Source organism: Oryctolagus cuniculus, chromosome 1, assembly GCF_051225735.1.
Source record: "Oryctolagus cuniculus isolate XC-2025 breed Fujian yellow rabbit chromosome 1, ASM5122573v1, whole genome shotgun sequence".
NCBI lineage: Eukaryota > Metazoa > Chordata > Mammalia > Lagomorpha > Leporidae > Oryctolagus > Oryctolagus cuniculus.
Window position 1 is genome coordinate 85,225,204 of NC_142867.1, and position 10,564 is coordinate 85,235,767.

Sequence of the window (10,564 nt, forward strand, 5' to 3'; positions counted from 1 at the left end):
GCAGGGCCCAAGCACCTGGGCCATCCTCCACTGCCTTTCTGGGCCACAGCAGAGAGCTGGCCTGGAAGAGGGGCAATTGGGACAGAATCCGGCGCCCTGACCGGGACTAGAAGCCGGAGTGCTGGCGCTGCAGGCAGAGGATTAGCCTAGTGAGCCCCGGCGCCAGCCTGGACTATTTTCTAGTGAAAAACAATTTGGTATTAAGTGTTCTTATGCTCAAATCCTACAAGTAACCTTACTGTCAGCTGAGCTTTTGTGCGCCAAGACCTTTGTTAATTTTAGGGATATTAAGATAATAAGTGCAGTTTTAATCACTCCTTCCTCATCACTGAAATGTGTGCTTTTCTTTATCCTCTGGGGTCTTGACCCACCTAATGTTGAGGGACCCCCTAAAGTGGATTTTCATTTTCTTTTTTTCACTTTCTTCTACTTCCTCAATTTCTTCTTCTGGTTCAGGAACTTTCTTTCTTTTTCTTTTTTCTTTTTTTTTCCTTTGGAAGTTCACATTCTGCAATCGTATTTTTAGGCCAGGCGTAACCTAAGTGTCCACTTCCCCCACCTTCGTAGCGTCTGGATTTATCAAAGCAGTTTCGGCTTCGGATGAACTCAGCTGCTCTTCCGTTGTGGATCGCAAGGCTCGCTTTTATCACTCTCCCAAATAACCGTTTGTTGTTTATGGCCTTGGTGCAGTTTTGCGCAGTCCTTATGCGAAACCAAAACAAATGCAACCCCTTTACTCTGCCAGCTCTCTTTATCTTTCGTGATAGCCACCTTTACAACTTTGCCGAAGTTGGAAAACATCCGGGGAAAGTCGTTGTCTGCCAGGGTAAAAGACAAGTTGGAGACCTACCCTACGCATTGACTTGCGGCCAGTCCACCCCTCAGTTCTGCGGGTGGCACGGTGGCGCTGGAACCCTGGATCCGGCCAGCTCAACCCTGACTCCTCCTGCCCCTTCGCAGCGGCTTGGGTGCCGCGGGTCCTGGTAGGAGCAGGCGCCGAGCTCAGCGTCCTATTCTGACACTTCAGCCTTGATTGTACTGTTTTTGCCCAGCTTTCTGCTCTCTGCTGTTTCCTTTTTGGACTCTTCCCACTCTCCCTCCGAGCAAGCTGCGCATCTTGCACACAGATGCCTTGCAGGTTTTAGCCCTCAGACCTCCCTCTCCTTTTGACCCTGTGCTTTCTGTCACCTCTGCCTGAATCACGTGCCTTCCCTGTGAGCAGCGTGTCTTACACGTGCCCTCTTCCCCAAGTCCCCCAGGCTATGTGGGATAACCCTGCTGCGCACTCCTGTGCTGTATGGTGGAGATGCAAAGGGGGGGACACTTGGAGAAGGGGAGTCCTGGCCACAGGGAGGAGCTGCAGTGCACAATCGTGGCGGGGGACCGGAGGCAGCTGAAGCATGGTCTAGATCTCCCCAGTATCCCATCAGTTACTGGCCACACCCATCCTAAGGGGCAATGAGGATCGATCGATCTATCTACCTACCTACCTATCTATCTATCTTCTATGCTACCTATAAATAGGCTACTGTCTTTTTTTTTAACTTTTATTTAATGAATATAAATTTCCAAAGTATAGCTTATGGATTACAATGGCTCTCCCCCCCATAACTTCCCTCCCACCCGCAACCCTCCCCTCTCCCACTCCCTCTCCCCTTCCATTCACATCAAGATTCATTTTCAATTCTCTTTATATACAGAAGATCAGTTTAGCATATATTAAGTAAAGCTTTCAACAGTTTGCACCCACACAGAAACACAAAGTGAAAAATACTGTTTGAGTACTAGTTATAGCATTAAATCACGATGTACAGCACATTAAGGACAGAGATCCTCCATGAGGAGTAAGTGCACAGTGACTCCTGTTGTTGACTTAACAAATTGACACTCTTGTTTATGGCATCAGTAATCCCTCTAGGCTCTTGTCATGAGTTGCCAAGGCTATGGAGGCCTTTTGAATTTGCCGACTCTGATCATATTTAGACAAGGTCATAGTCAAAGTGGAAGTTCTCTCCTCCCTTCAGAGAAAGGTACCTCCTTCTTTGAAGACCTGTTCTTTCCACTGGGATCTCACTTGAAGAGATCTTTCATTTAGGTCATTTCATTTTTTTTTTTTTTTTTTTTTTTTTTTTGCCAGAGTGTCTTGGCTTTCCATGCCTAAAATACTCTCATGGTCTTTTCAGCTGGATCCGAATGCCTTAAGGGCTGATTCTGAGGCCAGAGTGCTGTTTAGGACATCTGCCATTCTATGAGTCTGCTGTGTATTCTGCTTCCATTGTTGGATCATTCTCTCCCTTTTTTATTCTATCAGTTAATATTAGCAGACACTAGTCTTGTTTATGTGATCCCTTTGATTCTTAGACCTATCTGTGTGATCAATTGTGAGCAGAAATTGATCACTGGGACTAGTGAGATGGCATTGGTACATGCCACCTTGATGGGATTGAATTGGAATCCCCCGGTACATTTCTAACTCTACCATTTGGGGCAAGTCTGATTGAGCATGTCCCAAATTATACATCTCTTCCCTCTCTTATTCCCACTCTTATATTTAACAGGGATCACTTTTCAGTTAAGTTTCAACACTTAAGAATAATTGTGTATTAATTACAGAGTTCAACCAATGGCTACTGTCTTTTTCTAAGAGCCTGGGCTAGGAGGAACCAATTGCATTGGCTCTTAGAGGTGGTATCACAGATTCTTCCATTTTCTCCTGGAACCTGATCGTTCAGAGAGAAGAGCAAAGGAGACTAGGGCAGCCTAAGCCTGACCTGGGGAGGGGTGGCGCGGGTGGGAATTGTTTGCTCTGCCACCTGGCTTATGTGTGGCCCCAAATAATTCATCCCTCCTCCCCTGGTAGCCTTTATTCACCTGTAAAGTGGGTATAATAATTTTTTACCTGCCTCAGAGGTGTGTTGGGAGGTGTAATTAATGATGGTCCCAGGACTTTGAGAGACAGAGATGAAAGGCCCTGCTTAACAAGTACACATCATTATGATGATGAATGGTAGTTTTCTGCTTTGAACCCACCAGGAGACTGCCCTTTGACTTAGGTCATTTAGCTGCATCTAGGCTCCTCCTTCAGACAATAGGAGACATTGCAGCCTCTAGCTGGCCACACAAGGAACTTAAGACTTGGAAATCGACAGCCATCCTAACAGGGATTTTAATCTCTGTTTTACTCACCCTCTTTTGATGGGCCCCCCAAATGATCTGACTTGAAAAGTGGCAGCTTTTATATATTATCAATAATCTGTTTCATCCAAAGGACTTCACAGGTGTGAAAGGTGGGGAGAAAATTGCTCACTGCCCCTAATTAGGCATTGCTTTTCTGGAACACTGAGAAAATCCAGAGGTCTGAATGCCAGCAAGGGACGGATTTTCCAAGATGGGACCAAAGTGACTCATTATGTTGGGTCCTGGGGCTTCTGGAAGCTGGGACCCGCTACTCCCATGAAGGATCCTGCTTTGTGGTTCCCATGTAGACACCCCCAGCCCCATCTCACAGTGTGCCCTGTAAATGCAGACTGGGATCCCAATGAATGATGATGCACTTAGCTTCCCTCGTGGGACCCAGCAGAGGGACCATCAGCCTGGACAGCCTGTCCTGGATGCTTGCTCTCACTTGCTTCTTGTTAGCTCTGTGACCTTAGGCAGGTTCCGATAACCACTATGGGCTTTCTGAGGGCCACACATGTACTTTAGAAGTTGCTAAGGGAGATTAAAAGAGAGAAGGCCTGTGAAACACCATGTGCTTGGCATGTCATAGGTACTTAATGGATTTTTCCTTCCCCTTCCCTTCAGTGGACCTGAAGAAAGCTGGAGCTGTTTATAAAACTGCTGGACAGATGGCCAGGGTGTCTGGCCATAGGCAGGCTCCTTGGAGAGGCTGGGTCCTTTTGTTGCTGCACTCATGCAAGGATATGAGTATATACTGTGAAGTGGGGCAGGTCCTCCCTCCTCAATTCAGTAACCTGGTGGTAACCTAGTGCTGGGGACAGCTTCTGGAGTGGCCTTCATACTATTTTAGAATCTTTCAACCAATGGCTAGAGTGTTCTCAGTTCTGCTAGAATTGGACAACATGGAGGAGTCAGGAGGGGTGAGGATCAGTGATATGCTTTGACATTATTTTTTGAGTGTTTAAAATTACTTTTTATTATTTAGCAGACATCTGAGTGTCTCAGTTATTTCTGTGCATATGTTCAGAAGCGGACTCCACATCTCTTTTCAATAAAGAAGCAGCATAGAGCATTAGCTCTATTTTTTATTCCAATCTATTATTGGCAGGTGTCACTTTGTCCTCCCTCTCTGTACCAGAACATGCCCTGTGGTGTGCAGTTCAATCTAGATCCCACACTTTGAGAAGGCTATAGATGACACGGGCATGAACTTGAGTTGATGCTCCAATGGTAAAAGGAATCGCTGAGCTCAGAAGGAAGATGCAGGAGATATGTGATCATTGTGTCCAAGTATTTGAAGGTGAAGTGAAAGATTAGAGATGTCAAACTACGAAGTTGCAGAGAGACAGATCTTGGCTCATTAAAAGGACATTTTTGGGGGCCAGTGTTGATGCACAGTGGATTAGGCCTGTGATGCCAGTATTGCATGTTGGAGCACTGGTTTGAGTCCCGGCTGCTCTTCTTGCAATCCAGCTCCCTGCTAATGCATCTGGGGAAGCAGTGGAAGATGGCTCAAGTACTTGGGCCCCTGCCCACCTACATGGGAGACCTGGATGGATTTCCTGCCTGGCTTCTGGCTTTGGCCTAGCCCAGCCTAGCCATTGCAAGCTTTTGGGGAGTGAAATAGCAGACAGAATGTCTCTTTCTTTCTCTAACTTTGCTTTACAAATAAATCTTTCAAAAAAGATGTTTTTCACCCTCTGGATTGCCTGGAATGGAATTCTAATTAATTAAGTCTGGATAAACAACTGACAGGAATTGTGATCAGAAGCCCAGGCACTGGGATTGTGCACTGACTTGAGCTGTAAGATCTCTTTCAACTCTCTCACATGTATGGCTTGTGATTCTGAAATATGTTCAAATTAACAAGCCATGTATGGAACCCAGGGTAGCTGCTTGTTAACCAGAACATTTGCTTAGTGGAGCAGTCCTTGACACTGCTTGTAATAGGAAGTTTACTCATTTAAGTTTTGGCGACATAAACATCAGCTTTGTGCCAAATACTGCTAAGCATGTAATCATAGCTTAGTATTAAGCCACTCTGCCAGACCCTAGTGAGTAGTGAAATGGTCCCATGGTGTCAACTCTTCCTAGCACTCCCATAAGCCTCTTGGCCATCTTGGTCAGTAGAAGTGGGAGCTGCTGAAATAATCTGGCCAAATTACTTTTTTTTAAAGATTTATTTATTTATTTGAGAATCATAGTTACACAGAGAGAGGAGAGGCAGGGCTGGGAGAGGTTCTTCATCCAATGGTTCACTGCCCAATTGGCCACAACAGCTGGAGCTGCACCAATCCAAAGCCAGGAGCTTCTTCCGGGTCTCCCACATGGGTGCAGGGGCCCAAGCACTTGGGCCATCTTCTACTGGCTTCCTAGGCCAAAGTAGAGAGCTGGATCGCGAGTGGATCTGCTGGGTCTCAAACCGGCACCCATATGGGATGCCTGCGCTTCAGGCCAGGGCATTAACCCACTGCGCCACAGCACTGGCCCCCAAATTACTAGTCTTAATGATGGTGAAACACATCTCTGAAGGCAATGCTGGGGAATGCTCTGGAAATAAGTACACACAGCCAGTCAGTAAACTGTGGAGGCCCAAAGTTGGCTGTAGACATGGGAGGTTACCTGTCCACTACAGTGTCTAACCAGCCTTTAGGACTAACATACAAGCACTCAGTTGAGAGCCCTAGGTAAGGTTGCCTAATCATTAGGGATGAGACTGTGAGGTTTTGAATTATTTTGGCTTCAGAAGGTTAAATGTTCAGACTTAGAAGAAAAGCATTATTTTCAGTGATTCAAAGAAGTTCAATGTAATGAAAGCACTTTAGAAGAGTGTCTGATCTACTGTCAGTGAGACTCACACTTTGGGAACCTTGGTATGTGAGATGCCAACCCTGGAATTTCACAGAGGAAAGATATTCACTAGATGCCTTCAAGGTAGATGAGGAAGGAGGAGAGACAACCAGGGTCTGGGAGTTTTTCTCTGGCAGCACCCACTGGGCTTGTTCATGCAGCAGAATCTCCTGGAGGACTTATTTAAATCAGATTGCTGGGCCCCCGCTGAGTCAATAGGGCTGGGCTGGGGTTCCTGAATTAGCTTGTCTAGCAAGTTCCTGGATGATGGGGATGTTGCTGGTGTGGGGCCCACACCTTGAGAACCACTGTTTTTGGGGAAAGGATTGAAGGAAGTTCATCTGATCTTCTATTCGCTCTATCTTCCTTGGGGAGGAGATCAGGAGGCCAGGCTGGAGCAGGCTGTTCTCCACACGCAGGCAGGTGATGGGTGATGGGTGGGCGAAGACAGCTGGCAAGCCACTCCTGAAGGCAGGACCTACGTGTTGGTGGCTGAGGTGGGAGCAGTCAACCCAGAGGCCCAGAAGTGGACCTAGCAGGGAACATGGTGGTCATCTAAAAGCACGTTCTGATAATACATCTGAGAAATACACTTGTGATGGTTCATTTTATGAATCAACTTAGCGAGGCTACGGCACCAGATATTTGGTCAAATGTTATTCTAGATGCTTCTGTGAGGATCTTCTGTTTTAGATAATATAACATTTAAATCCACGGACATTGAGTAGAGCAGGTTACCCTCCCGTGTGTGTGTGTGTGTGTGTGTGTGTATGTGTGTGTGTGTGTGAAACAATCAGTTGATCTCCCTGGAAGGAGGGAATTCTGCCAATGGGCTAGCTTCAGAATTGCACTACAACTTTCCTCTGGGTCTCCAGCCTTCTGGCCTGTGCCCTTAGAGTGTGCAAACACCAAGTGTCCACAATCACCTGAGCCAATTCTTTGAAATAAATCTTTCTCTCTAGATGCATCCTGTTAATTTTGCTCATTTGAATGTTGATTAGTGCAACATTCAATGGGATGTGGCCACTGGCAGGTTAGCAATGCATATGTAATCCCCTATTAGTGTAAAAAATAAATGTGAGATATTACCACCACAGTTTGAAATGTTGATTTCCTTTCTGGGCTGGAGGTGGGGTGGTAGGTGGTGGTGGGTGGAGGTGTGGCATTTATGGAGGACATTTATGTTATTTGGACTGATCTCACTCAACATGAGTCAGAGAAGGGAAGAAGGAGCTGTAGGGGCCACAACTCTGGTGACAAATGTGCGGGCACCAGTTTGGTGTTTTTCTTCTAATAAATGATGCACCTTTTAATTTTCTATTTTGGGGTACTTACTCAGCACTCTCACCTTCAAAGGCCCTGGAAAATGTAGTTAACATATCCTTACAACATCACTAGAAGATGGTGGGTGTTAGTCCCACTTTATGTCTGGTAAGACTGAGGTAGGAAGATTGTGACACACTTAAAGATGTGGTTAGAGACCAAACTTGAGCCTTGCTGACACCAAGATCTGTGTCTTCTATAAAGTCTTTCTTCTTTCTGAAGAAATTCATACTTGCATAATCAACATTATTCTTATTAACAGTAATATGGGTAGCTACCATGTACCAGGTGCCATATAGAATACTTCACATAAATCAACTCATTCAGTTCTTCCAACAGCCCTATGTGGCTGATGAGGATATCATCCATATCTCATATATGGAAAACTAAGACTCCGGGAAGTGAATACATTATTTTTTTTTTTTTTATTTGACAGGCAGAGTTAGACAGTGAGAGAGAGAGACAGAGAGAAAGGTCTTCCTTCCTTTGGTTCACTACCCAGATGGTCGCCACGGCCAGCACTCTGTGCTGATCCGAAGCCAGGAGCCAGGTGTTTCCTCCTGGTCTCCCATGCAGGTACAGGGGCCCAAGCACTTGGGCCATCCTCCACTGCCTTCCTGGACCACACAGAGAGCTGGACTGGAAGAGGAGCAACTGGGACTAGAATCTGGCACCCATATGGGATTCCAGCGCTGCAGGCAGAGGATTAACCAAGCGAGCCATGGCGCCGGCCCCAGTGAATACATTTGTTCAAAGTAGCACAGCTGGGAAGTAAATGGGCTGGGTTTAAACTGGCCTCCAAATCCCACTTGTGCACCACCACTCCCTAATGCTTTCTGCAAATCCTGCGGATTCTGTGGGGAACAAGGACCCTGAGGGCAGTGATTCTGTGCATTAGAGATTTTGAGCACTATTGAATTGTAAACAACGCAAGGATGAGGTGCTGGGCTGGTTTGTGCACTACTGCAGCCCCAGTGCTTAGCCGAGAGTCTGATACCCAGTAGGCACTTAGGAAATGTTTGTTAAATAAATGAATAGATTGCTTTGGAAACTTTCTGCAGAAATGCATTGAAAGTAAAAAAGGCAGCTTCTCCTAGATGTATAAGAAGCTTCACATATCATTTTGGTGCCCCAAGAAAGAGGGAAACCCGAAAGATGTCCTGGAAGGTCTAATGTGGGAAATGGTATAGTCCACAAGGGTGTATGTTGTCCAGTTCTAGTGATTTTCACTATGGTTGCTTTAGTCTGTCCTGGCCTATCTGTACTAAACTGAAGACCAGATTATAAAGAACAAGGCATGACTGAGGTACACAGAGGAGAAATTAGCCACCTTCGTTGTTGGGTAGAGGCTCTGATGGGCGTTTTGAGCTTCCCTTTGGACTGGGTGTGGTTACAGGGGACCCAGTATTAATGGCTTTTCCTGAATGGATGGCGTACCATACTTGATCTCCCAGGAAAGCTAGAGAAATGATGTTGGAATGCATGATGTCATGCCAATAGGATGGGATTATGTCCATGACTACAGCACAGTCTGTGACAAGGACTTAGAGCACTTTCCCCCCATTTCTGTCCATCAAGGCAGAATCAGTGCTGCCCTCATTCCCTTCCACAGAGACTTCTCTTCTCATTGCTTTATTCCTTCCTAAGCTCCAGGTGGTAGAGAGGAGGGCTTCCTGTTATTGGTCCAACCACACTATCTCATCAGAAGAGCTGACTTGTTGAGGTTGATTTGTTCTGAGAGGAGGAGCGTGGTGGGGCAAGAGGCGTGGAGTCACCACACAGACCCCAGGAGTCGGGTGAAAGCGGGCCAGAGGTGAGCAGCCTGCAGACTCGTTTATTTCAGTTGGTACAGCAGCTTAAATAGCCAAGGCAGCCAATACAGTCAAGGGGCGGTTTATGCCCTAACCAATCATAGCCCGTTGCCAGGCAGTATCTGAAGCCATGTGGTTTCCAAAACCATCCAATCACAGACTATTGCCAGGCAGGCTCCATTGCCAGGTGGGTTTCAAAGCCATTCCTGAGTAAATTTGCCAGTGGCCATCTTGGCATGGCCTTCTCATTCCACCACACTGACTTGAATATAATTATCTTAATTAATGATGTATCTTAATAACATTTTCATGACATTTTAATGTGATACATATACATAACATAAAATTTCCATTTTAAGCATTTCAAGTATATAATTCAATGTTATTAATTATTCATTCTTTTTGTTAACAACCTTGTCTATACACACACACACATGAACATACACACACAATCACAGTCATATTCTAGTGTGACAAACACCCCTTCTTCAACTAGGAGAGAGCTCTATCACACCTCAGTTTCCTGGAGAATCCAAAGAAAGCCTAGGCCTGGCAGTCTCCACAGAGTACACCCAGGAGGAGGTGCTTTTATTAGGTAAGTGGGAAAGAGTAAGGTACATACTTGGGTGTGTACTGTCTGGGGCTTCATGCAGGCTCAGAGCTCTGTGGTACCTGCTTCATCAATTCTTCATGCTGTACAGACAAATCTGTCAACTTCTTACCCGTTTGCTCATGGATGTCCAGGTACTTGGAGACACGCAGGTCCAGGCACACAGACTCACCTTTGGACAGCTCTGCTTCCTTGTGATGGGAAGGCATGCACTTCCAGTGGCAGGCACGGGTCTGTCTGTCGTATTTATCAGCACCGCTCTCCACCTCCAGCTGTGCAGCCAGCTGTTAGGCTGTGAGTGGGCCATCTCAGCCCAGCTTGTGAAGGGGCTCTCCTGGCTGCCTACTCTACAGCCTGGGGAGAGTCACAATGTGCAGAGTGGCTCACTCTTTACCCATTAAACACGAACACCCCATTATTTCCTCCCCCAAGTGCCTGGTGATCATGATAATACTTTCTGTCTCTAGGATTTGTCTTTTAGTTAACTTTCTCCCTTTTACCTTTTAGCTTTGAATGGAGACTAGGAAATGCCAGTCCTGGGTGGATGGTTGTGAGGATTATTCCAGGAAATGGGATGCTTTTTTCTCATTCTCTGGGAGGGAACAGTGGATCTAGATTGCAGAGTAGTGAGTGGAGAAAAAAGATGCAACTTCTTGAATCAGCCCTTGGATGTATAATCCCTCTACAAAGGGGCAAGGGTCTTTTCTACCTATGGAGAGAACAGGCACAGATGGTGTTGTGACTTGCCCAACGTCCTAAGTGCAGAGCTGGGATTTGAACTCAGGTCTTG

General features: G+C 46.1%; 2 pseudogenes; both read right to left on the reverse strand.

Moving 5' to 3' along the window:
- Positions 1-216: 216 nt before the first annotated feature.
- Positions 217-8,870, reverse strand: LOC127483861 (zinc finger CCHC-type and RNA-binding motif-containing protein 1 pseudogene; annotated as a pseudogene).
- Positions 8,871-9,809: 939 nt separating this feature from the next.
- Positions 9,810-10,190, reverse strand: LOC108178221 (mitochondrial import inner membrane translocase subunit Tim10 pseudogene; annotated as a pseudogene).
- Between the last annotated feature and the right edge of the window lie 374 nt (positions 10,191-10,564).